Raw genomic sequence first — 10,073 nt, 5'->3', positions numbered from 1 at the left:
GGTCAGTTAAGGGTTCGATTATTTAATTGAGTGCTCGAGTGGAACAAAAACCGGCAGGTGTGTGACTCCCCAGGACGAGGACCTTGTACAGTCTAATTTTTGTGAGGAATGCCTGTTTGCGCCCTCTGTGAAGCTGTGTTCCAGTCCTGCCTGTGCCCAGAGGCTGGCAGTGCCAGTGTGGGGCTGAGCCCGGTCAGCAGGCAGGGGTGAGTGTGAGTGGGGCCACCTGAGGCCCCGTGCTGATGGCTTGGAATGGAGACTTGAGTTGTCTTCCCCTTCAGCAGTTTTGCCTGGCATGCTGTTGGAGTAAACAAACTTCATTTTGAGCTTCTGGCCAGCGCTGAAGAGGAAGGGTTTCAGGGGAGGTTGGGGTTGGGTTGTGATGATTGGCAGGATAAACAGCCACCCCCAAATGTAACCTGTCTGCAGGAGAGTCAGGATAAGGCCTGGTACTCCGTTCTTAAAGTTCATTGGTGAGCAGCACTTAACGCCCTTAATTTCTTTACTTTCTCAGCCCCTGTGGTATGGAGAAGATGGGTTACATCTTAAAGGCGATCAAAATTTGTCAAAAAAGCTGCAGAGCTTTTACGAAAAACTTTTAAGAATCTGATTTATGTGTTTATATGCTTCTTCCTCCATCCATTTTGTAAACACTTCTAAATCAGGATTGTGGGGGAGTAGGAGCTTATCTTGGCGAGCAATGGGTGCAAGGCAGGGTACACCCTGTACAGGACGCCAGTTCATCACAGGGCAGACAGACCCAGACTATACGCCACTCCCGACGCAAGTCGGTGCGGTGGAGGAAACTGGAGCTCCCAGAGGAAACCCACATGAACTCGACCAGAACATGCAGACTCCCCACAGACAGCACCCAGTGCAGTGAGGCAGAAATGCAAACCACTGTGCCACCATGCCACCTGTACATGATCATCCATAGGTAGAATTACACTCATGATGACAATTACGTTAAATTCTTACGATGTATCGCCAGTTGTTGTGTACGCCTTTAGAATTTCAGTTTTGCATTTGAAAGCCAGGGCAGGGAAAGCAAATGACACATTTCGGGGTGTTTAATACGATCTAGGGTTAGGGCTATATAAGATGCTTTACTGTATATAATCTGACAAAGGGATCATATCGACCTACAGTACCAGTGAGAGAAAATCCGTGGCATATTGTTCTTCAGCTACATTCTGTAATTTTGTACAATAGCATTAACGTGGTTTCTTTCTACTTTGTCGGCGAGGTCGGTCTGTTTTATCAATGGTTAAGTTTAAAAAATGTGACAGGAGCTTTTTTCTTCTCTTTTTTTTTCTCGTTTGCCGTGAAGTAATTAAAAGGGAGGTCACTTTCGCTTGCTGTTTCCCAGTCACCGGCGGGGGGATTATACAGTAACTACTCGGCAGCTGTCCTGTTAATAGCCAGGGCAGTACAACACCACTGTGCGCTTTTCAGATGGGAGCTCTGAATACATAAACACCAGCTCTATTCGCTCGGCTCGGACCCGCTTTCCAGCAGACGGATCAAACACGGTGAATAACACAGCCTGCTCGGGATTTTTCCTCCAGAGTGCTTTTTACAGGTAGGGTGGTTATTTTGATGCGCATTCTCTCATGTTTGCTGTTATTCTTCCTTTGGAACAGACTGCCTGGGTTACTGTGCTGTGCCCTTAGTCCTTTAGTTTTCCTTTGCAAAACTGTTCATTTTGTGTGTGTGAAAACGGTGAAAAATCTGTACGTCGTTTCTGATTGAATACTTGGGAGACCAGGCTGAAGTTGAATCTTACCGATTAGTTGTTAAAACGTACATTTTATTAAATAATTAAATAATGCAAACTCTTTTGGACCGCCTTCAGTTAAATACTTATATGTCACCGATAGAACTGACTTTAAAAAGGTACAAAGTAAAATCGTTCTAACCGTGAAGGAAAATTACATTAACACAATGCGAGTTTGTTGCTTTATATAAATATGCGTGTTTTGCGTACTTTGATGCGTTATCGAAGGGATAATATTCCTAATAAATATTCGCAATTTGAAGGTTCTAACATTTTGTGGTTGTTGACGGCTGCGGTTAATTCGAGAATGTAAACTTTGCTTATAGTTTGACGTGGTAGTGGAGGTGAAGGGTGCGAGAATATAGAAATGGAATAGAGTTGCTTGTTTGAAACGTTTGAAACGATTTTTATTTTGTTCCAATCGCAAATTAAAACCCCCATTTCGTGCTTTTTTTTTTTAATTGCTACTTCGTTTTGATGATTGATGCTGGGGTTGTTCGCTTTGCACAGTCAGGAAGGGACCTGGTAGGTTCTGAGCAGGAAAATGCACTGGCGGCCGGACAAGAGCCACATACCTCACCCTGCTCTCCGCGCTGCGTTCAGCAGGTGAGGTTGCCAGGACGACCGAGGGCCCGGGGTAAATGGGCTGCGACATACGGTAAAGTGTTGCGCCTTGGTAGGTGGGGGGAAGGCGCCGGGGAGCTGTCCGCATCGGCCGGCGCCGCGGACGCGCCCCTGCTTGGTTGGTTGGTGTGCGCCAAAGCCCGCTTTGGTCATCAGAAGTTTCAGTTCAGTTTCAGGCAGGGGGGTATCCACGTTTCAGCTTGTTGAGACGGTTCTCCCCGCTGTACAACCACCCCCATGAATTGTGGCTTCACACCACGTAGAGACGCAGTTGACGACTTTAATGTTTTAAAGGTCCTGGTAACGGGTCGGTCATTTCAAAGAGCGTTTCTGATCCACTAGCTTTCCAATGCATTATGAATATTTTATCACTGTAATTCATTCGTGCCATTATCTTTAACTGCTCATGTTGTTGCAGAACTATCTATCCTGATGGAACACGGCAGATGTTCTTAAGTGAATGAAAAAAAGACTAAGTCCGCTTGCTTTCAGAGTGAATTTCATTCAGAAGAGGCAGAACGAAAATCGAGACCACGTCCTCTGGTGTACCTCATGTGCTCTTGTGGTGTCCTGAATGCGCATGCTGACCTTCAGTCGTTTCTGACTCTGAAGGGCTCATTTTCGTTCCCAGCTGGGCACATTCCTCTCACGCCTGACATTCCAAAGGAGGGCCACTGCTGTCCTCCCAGGCTGTTAATGTTTGCCCGGGCCTTTCGGTGTGTTACTGGAGGAGGGTAGGGCCTGGAGGCTGAGAGGAGTGCAGTCTCGCCGGCTGCCTTCACCCCTGTGGAAAGGAACTGCCTTGGTCTGCTTTCAGGCATCTTTGCCCACCAGCGCTCGGTACTGTGGGAGTGAATGTGTGCTGCAGTGACTGTTGCTAGTAGTCGGCTCATCCAGCCTGTAGAGACAGGTTTGCTACAGGATGCCAGAGATCACATTCTAATGGGGAGTTAGGTACTAGCTGGTTGAATGGCAACCAAACTAGATAGGGCCTCTTCTTATGTGCAGCCTTTAATGTATTGTTCTATTAAAGAAAACTCTGAACAGCAAGGAAGAAGTTCTCATATAGCACAGATGAGAAGGATTTGTAGCACAAGGAAACCTTGTGAAACAAAATGACTCCACCCCCTGTGTGCAATTTAGTAACTCGCCAAACTGAAGATCTACAGCAAGAATGGTCAGATCACAAAGCCTCAAAGGGTCAGAGACACGGATGCTGAAATCCAGCTTCTGGTGGCCGAGATGAGCTGCTGGAGACTGATCCTGGGAGCAAGCTGACTGCAGCAAGCCGGAATAAAGGAGACCACCATAGAAAGGATCAGAGGAAAAAGGCGGATGTGGGATATGGACCCATGAACAGATTGAACAAGAGCACGCAGCCGTTCAGGGCGCTGTACACTGTACTGGAGGGAAAGAAATGTACAGGAAGACCTTGGAAAAAGAAAATGGATCTGCCAAGAGAAGATGACAAGCAAAAGCAGAAATCAATGGTTGAAACGAGAAGGAAGGCATTCAATAAGCTGGAAGCAGCTGAAAAGCTGTGAGGCAGCAATGATGATGATGATGATGATGATGACTGCTATATGTAAAGTCCTTTAGATGGATCCTTTGGCAAGTTAGGGATGGTGATGAACAGTGGTAGATCTGCTGTAGCAACAAAGTGGAACTTCACTCTAATATGGATGTTTACCACATTCATCTTTCCCACGCTTCAGAACAACAAAGAGAAATGGGCACAGCTTCTCCTTTAGGAATCAAGGAGGCCGAATTCAGTAATTCCCATGTCCGTCAGAACACCTTGAATGTTTCATGGAAGAAGAAATCCGACAGACCAACGTGGAATCTTGAGCATGTTCTGAGCTCCCTCCTGCTATATCAAAGATGTCCAATATCACTGATGTGTTGTGACAAGTTCCAAGGTCCTAGCTGCAGATATAAATAAAAAAGCCACACATGTGTTTTATATCTAGACGTCTTGGCATGTGTTCATCTGTACCGCTACACAGTCATACAGAAATGTGTTTGGATCACTGGCTGTTAGAACAGAACTCAGGAGGTCTGTGCAAGTAAGCAGAATTTAGTAGAGAAATGGGGAAGCCATGAAGGAATCAGCAGAGATTAATTTCAAAGTTGACTAGACTCCTCAAGAAGGCTCTGCATCCCGAAATGTTGCTTTTCCACCTTTACTGCTTTACACCTGGGGGTTAATCTCTGTGTGTTCCCTAGCTGGATTTAGCCTGGAGGGCAAGAGCATCTGTTTCCAGACCTTGTGTTTGTTTGCAAACTTTGATCCCTGACTCTGTTTTCCTTCTCTGTGAGTCGGGGCGGGCAGGAATGACTGGACCTTACAAATGATTTACCCACCCTGTGCCAGGCTTGCTGAAGTGGGCAAATCATCTAGTTAGCAAGAGACATTTCAGAGGTCAGAGCAGAGAACCGGCTCACGGACAGTAAGGTGACAGTCCGGTCTGAGCAAACCTTCGTGCGGCTCTAAGGAGCTGTCTGCACTGTGTGGGTTTGGACCTTTCCTGGCCACAGAACAAGAGGTACATGGAAGCAAGGGGCAATCAGTCAGCTGTAACAATCCTGCGGGCAGCTCACAGGTGTGTAACCAGATATCTGTGAGTAGACATATCCCAGTCAGCATATACACACTGTCAAATAGTAGGTTATCGGGGAATGGTTCACGGGGAATGTTGGGGTTTCAGAAAGATGCTTATCCCAAAACAAAGGGGGGCAACATGGGTCGATGCCCTGAACTGGACACCAGCCCATCAGGAAAGATGGGGGACACACAATGAAGCACACAGGGACAACTCAGACACCAGTTAGCCTAGCCCGCATGTCTTGGGAGGATATGAGGAAAGCAGAGCACCTGGAGAAAACCAATGCAAATGTAGGGAGAACATGCAAACTCCACACAGGGGGTACACCAGTCCATAATCCAGGTCAGGACTGAAGAGCTGTGAGGCATCATCTTACTGATATTTTTGAAGAAAAGACTAGTTATCCTTTACAAATCCCTAAAAGGAAAGCTTTATGAGATGATTTTCACTGTGTTTTTCATAAACTGTTTGCATTCTAAAGCTCATTGTTCCTGGTAGCACACTGTTTGTGCTTGAATGGTCTGTGGAATATGTTTGGCTCATTTCAATGTATACACACAAATAAAAAAAAACCTCCACAGGAAAGAGTCCATTGTATGAAAGAGATAAAAATGATTACGATCTGCAGAACAGAAGGAAGTGTTTATTAGTGCAGATGGGCTGTGGGCTTGTTTGTGTAGAGGCAGCGGTCAGGGCCTGAGTGGTGCCCTCCTTCCTGTCTGAAGGGCTGCCAGCATTAGGAGGGGCTAGTCTTTTCCCAGAGCCGCAGACCTGACATCCTCATTCAGGAATGGAAGTAGGAGTCCCACGGCATGGCAGCCTGAGCTGTTTCTTGGGTTTGTGAGTTACACTCCTGGCCGAATTGTAGTGGTCAAGCAGAACAAGCCAGCATATTTGATATTCTAACTCCCTTACTCTGTCAATGCATATAACTAAGAATAAAGAAGTTAGGTTCACACCCCCACTGCTTGTACAACAGTCTGCAGTTGGCAACACCAGAAATTGCTCAAATTGCCATGCAACGGGAGTCTCAGTTTCATCCCTGTTGACTAAACCTGTGATCCATGGAAGAGGGAATGACAGGGACAAGATGAGCACAGATTCCGGTACCAATGTATAAGACATCAGTGGGAAAGAAATGTGTCTTGGTCTCGCCTCTACAAAACAGCAATATTTGACAAAGCGGACTCAGAGGCCCAGCTAAACAAGAGGACGAGGGGTTAAACCTGTTGGCATGCAGAGGGAGAGACAGGGAGAGAGCCATGGGCAGAGGAAGTTTGCAGAGCACAAAATCCAATTACCTGAGGAACATGAGGAACTTTATTTACTCTCATTAGACTAGGTAAGCTGACAGTATTAAGGGCTGTCTACCTTGCAGTTAAAGCAGCTGGTGCAAGTTGAGGAGATCAGGCTAGGACTCTCTCTAGTGCTGCTCTTCATTCTCCGTTACAGGGTAGGATGAGTCATTCTGTAGGGGAAGTTGGTTGTCATGCCAGTTTTACACTCCTGTCCAGAATTTCACTCCTGCCTTGTGAGCGGCTCGTCCTGCTTGACCCCTGTGGTCTATCTGGAGTGGGGTTTGGGTGACACCGAGCCCGTGTTCCACTGCCACTGCACAGCCCATTCACTGCTGGGAGACCGGACAATACTTTCATTTACTGGAAAGGGTTGTGTGTGTTTGTTTACAAGCATGTCTAATGTGAAGTGTGCTAAATGGCCTATCAAACTTTAACTGCACCCTAAAGCTCTTTAGAAGCACTTTCTTCTAATTAGATGTTTGCCGTATTTCAAAGCAGCCTAAAAGGTCTTTCTCGGCTAGCCCTTTAATTCCCAGGATTGCTGTTTCCGAGTTAATGAATTTCCACAGTTATCTTCTTTGCTGGGTCTCCCTGATACGGTTACACAATATGCAGGTGCTCTGGCCCAGAGAAACTGGGTAGGGAACACCAAATCTGGATGTTTAATAGGCAACATTGAAATAAAGCAACTGTGCTGAAATTTAAGTCTTCAGCACCAAAAAGATTAAGAATCAAGAAAGCCTTTAAGAAGTCTTTACAAAGTTTCTTAACAGTGTTTTGTGCATTAGTCTCATCTGTCTGGTATTGCAAGGGCTGCTTCTAAAAAAAATGCATTGTATTATGCATGCAAGGAATTCAGCATTGCATTAATGCAACAGAGATTGCATGATCTTGTATACACATTTATGTGGTGCAGAATGCATGCAATAAATGCAGTACCAAAGAAACAAAAATACAGGACATCTGTACAAAAACTGGTGCAGATGCCCTAGAGAGTAGTACAACATTGCAGAGGGGTAGCTTGATCTACAAGGGCAGTGTGCAGCAAAGGGTTTTGAGGAGATGCCAGATCCCCGGTGCCTGTCTTTGTGTTTGTGTGGGGGGAGATGTTAAATATACACAGGATAAAAAGCAGTGCTCCAGGGTATGACAGTTTGTATGTGAAAGGGAAACCCAGCCTGTTAATGTCTTCCATGTGACTGAGGAGAAGAGGAAGGTACAGGTCAGCTGATGTCATCCCATTGTCTTCTTATTCTCCACTTGTGTACAACTTGACTTTGGGACATCGCTTAGCTAAAGTGAAGTACGGACACCGAAATAGCAGAAAAAAGCCTCGTTGACTGCATCTGGGGGCCTGTCCACACTTTCTAAAGAGCACTGACAATTATGACTTTCAGCGGCAGGCGATTGAGGCTCTTCTTTTATGGTCTTGTCTTTTGCGATTTAAAAAAACGCTTTTAAATAACACGTGACGGTAACAGTGAAATGAGGGTGCTGGTCCAGGGGTGTCTGCAGGCCTGCTGTCCGGCTGAGCTCGCCGCTGGAGCGAGAGGAGAAGGGGGTGTGGGGAGCTGAGACAGCAGCTGGCGTCTGTGAGTGGCAGTTTAGGATTGGTTAAAAATTTATGGATGGGTCCCGGGGGGATTGTAATATATTGTGAATATGTCTGAAGCTCCTCATCAATCATTTACCAAAGAGCAGTGATTATTCACTTTTTTAAAGAAAGGGAAGAGAGAATGTAGGGTAACACTTGCAATGCTGGAGTCCTCCTTTAATGCTGGTTGAAAAGGACTCTTATAGAGAGCAGGCATGTGTATAGCAACACAGACACACTTCACACTTAACAGGGACGTTTCTGCCCCTGTAAAACAGGGGGGTCTCTAAATCCCTGAATAAGCTGAAGCACTCCAGACCTTTCAAAACACCTGCAGGCACTTTTCAGAACAAAAGCTTTATGTGGGGCTGTACCCCCAGGGCACACTTGAAAGGATTCTTTCAATGCCCTTCTGAAAAAGGCTGTTATATTGGCTGTCCAGTTGTTGATTTACAGTAGGTGGCCGGCGCCATGCATCTAAAAGAAGGTTACTTCCTAACTTAGTCAACTGCAAGAAATGGTTGTGCATTAAACTAATCTTGTCACTGGTCACACATCCAGGTTTATAGAGCCTGTATTCACCTGACCAAGTAGTTGTTAGGATGTTCCATTGAATGCACTAAGTTGAGAGGCAGACTGCTGAACGGTACTGTGGATCGTAGATGGACCCTATGCGGTAGCGAGAAGCGTAGCAGGAGCAGGAGTCTAGAAAACCAGGTGTACTTAGACATCAGTTGAGATCTGGAATCGTTGTCAAGGGGGATCAAACTCTAGGAACCAGGAACATACAACAGAGAGATCAAGAGAATCACTGTGAAGGCAAGACGTGAAGCTCAGCAGGGAAACCAGATACTGAGCTCCGAAGCAGCTGTGTGCTGCTGTTGAACAGTCTGGAGCTGGAAGGTGTGGTAGTGACCGGGAGGGCTGATTGGATCATTAATTCTGAAGTCAATGCCTTCTGGAATTGGTGGAGGCTTGTGTGGGATTGCTGAATTCGTGACAGGTACGTCTGGAAGTGTGTTGAGTACTTTAGGTCAGTCTCCGCTGTCTTGGAGGAGTTGCCAATCCTCTCTCCCCATGTCTGTGCCGGTGGCTGTCAGGTATCCGTGCTGCCAGTGTGGAATCTGCTCGCGATTCCAGGGAGACTGTACAGGGATTCCTGCCTGGCTCCTTCAGAAGAGCCCTCCTGGGCCGTGGCATGTCGCTGTGAGTGTGCCAGCTGGGTGATTCTCCATGCCCCTCCAGAAAGGTTGTGGCTTTATCTCTTCCTGATTGTCTGGGGGGGCTGTTGACGTGGAGTAATACCAGTGTGCATGTGTTTCCTGGAGGGGGTGCAGCCATTGTTCTGCTATCACACCGGTCTGAATCCTGTGGCAGTCCGGCAGGCCCTTATCAGCAGGGGAGATGGCCTGTGTCTGCAGTGTGGGATAAGGGAGGCCTGCCCTCTGCTTTGACATCCATTTACCCCACTGCTTCTCAGCTGGGCCCTGACAGCCCGAGCATCTCTTCCCAACTGGGGACTGTGTGGTTTCTCCGAATGCCTTTAAAAAGAGGCAAGACCATCTTTAAAGAAGACTTTTGTGTTATTATCTTAACTGAGCAGGTTTCAGTCACTGCCTCCAGCTCCATTTTAAAAAAAAATCAGCCCATTTCTGATTTCCCCCAACTGACTGGGCCTTAACCTGTTTTTATTACCCTTCACCCTCCAGTTTAGAGCAACAGTCCCGTTTACACGCACGTCCTCTGTTTTCCAGCTCTGGGAAAGAGGAGGACGGAAGTTCGGTGGGAGAAGTCTGGAACATTAAATGTTATTTTTTGCTCTCCTGTTTCAAGGCTGAGCTGTACTGCAGTGTGCTGCTTTGCTTTTCTGTGCAGATTCAGAGGGTATGGCTACACTTTGCCTCCGTTACCCATGATGGGGGAGAGGTAACATAGCTCTGATGTCCAGATGAAATTTACCCCACACTTTCAGACCGACGTTGATCACCCTCAAACAAATTAGACCACCCCCACTTCATCTTATTCCTTCAAGTTATCAAAAGTGTATTATATCATTCCAGCGTGCCAAGATTTTGCATTGAAAGATCTCCGAACCCTTTGCCACCTCATTTGACTAGCTCAATTTCTAAACTTATTTTTTTTTCAACAGTTCAGGTGGGTGGCTGCTTCAGCAT

The 10,073-nt window shown here is 46.5% G+C and overlaps 1 protein-coding gene across 1 annotated transcript in view; it reads left to right on the top strand.

Moving 5' to 3' along the window:
* The first annotated feature begins 1,529 nt into the window (after window positions 1-1,529).
* The window catches only part of ripor1 (RHO family interacting cell polarization regulator 1), a 76,034-nt gene continuing 67,490 nt past the window's right edge, over window positions 1,530-10,073 (top strand). Inside the window, exon 1 of the mRNA XM_088938925.1 lies at window positions 1,530-1,582. The gene's annotated coding sequence lies outside the window, so the exon portion shown is untranslated. The remainder of the gene's footprint in view (window positions 1,583-10,073) is intronic.

This window comes from Atractosteus spatula, chromosome 21, assembly GCF_055471065.1.
Source record: "Atractosteus spatula isolate fAtrSpa1 chromosome 21, fAtrSpa1.hap1, whole genome shotgun sequence".
Taxonomy (NCBI): domain Eukaryota; kingdom Metazoa; phylum Chordata; class Actinopteri; order Semionotiformes; family Lepisosteidae; genus Atractosteus; species Atractosteus spatula.
This window is presented reverse-complemented; position numbering and strand designations above follow the sequence as displayed.